The sequence below is a fragment of the Cheilinus undulatus genome, linkage group 7 (genome assembly GCF_018320785.1).
Source record: "Cheilinus undulatus linkage group 7, ASM1832078v1, whole genome shotgun sequence".
In the NCBI taxonomy this organism is placed as follows: Eukaryota; Metazoa; Chordata; class Actinopteri; order Labriformes; family Labridae; genus Cheilinus; species Cheilinus undulatus.
The window spans coordinates 46346965-46347739 of NC_054871.1; positions in this window are offsets into that span (position 1 = coordinate 46346965).

Consider the following 775-nt stretch of genomic DNA (forward strand, 5'->3'; position numbering starts at 1 on the left):
TTAAGTTAACTCAGTTTGTCTGGACAGCTATTAGGTTCTACAGTGAACAAGTCTGTGACAGTCAAGTAAAACTGAAGTGACTTTGGTTGGGATAAACAGACCTTCTGTGGTCTTGGTGCCTTCTGTATTTGCACACTACCCTGCATTCTCATGCCCTTGTATGGGCATTAAAAGGTGTGTTTCTCTGTGCTGATTAGGATTAGGATGCTTCCAGCGTACAAGCACCAATCAACAACCAAGCTGTTTATAAACATGTCATGAATCTCAGGAGGATGTTGGTGAAAGAATGAGGCCCCATGCTGTTAGTACTGTTGATGGTATTGTGAAACATATTCCACAAGAGTTAGCTGCCTTTATTAGACTGATTACAGCTGTTATTAATGATGCAGCCTGGCTGATCCAATCACGAGTAGACAGCTGGTAGGGCCATCCCTTTCCAACTCTGATTTTACTCACTAAGCTCATTTAAGCTGCCTTTACCTCTCTGCCTGTTCCTATAAACTCTGAGACAGAGTTTCTGATATGGTGACAGCCAGTCAGTGGCCCTGAAGGTCAGCTGGAGCAAAAAAAATAAATAGAAATATTAAAGGAAATACAAACATATTTATGTGCATTTTGCCACCAGGTGGTAGTTTTAGGATCTGGATGTTTTTTTATGTTGATTTCTAATCCAAACAGAAATTCAAAGCGTAATTCTAACAAGCATAAGTTTTCATATCAGATGAAACGGTGAGGTTTTAAAAGAAGAGACACACACATTTTGACTTGAGGAGCT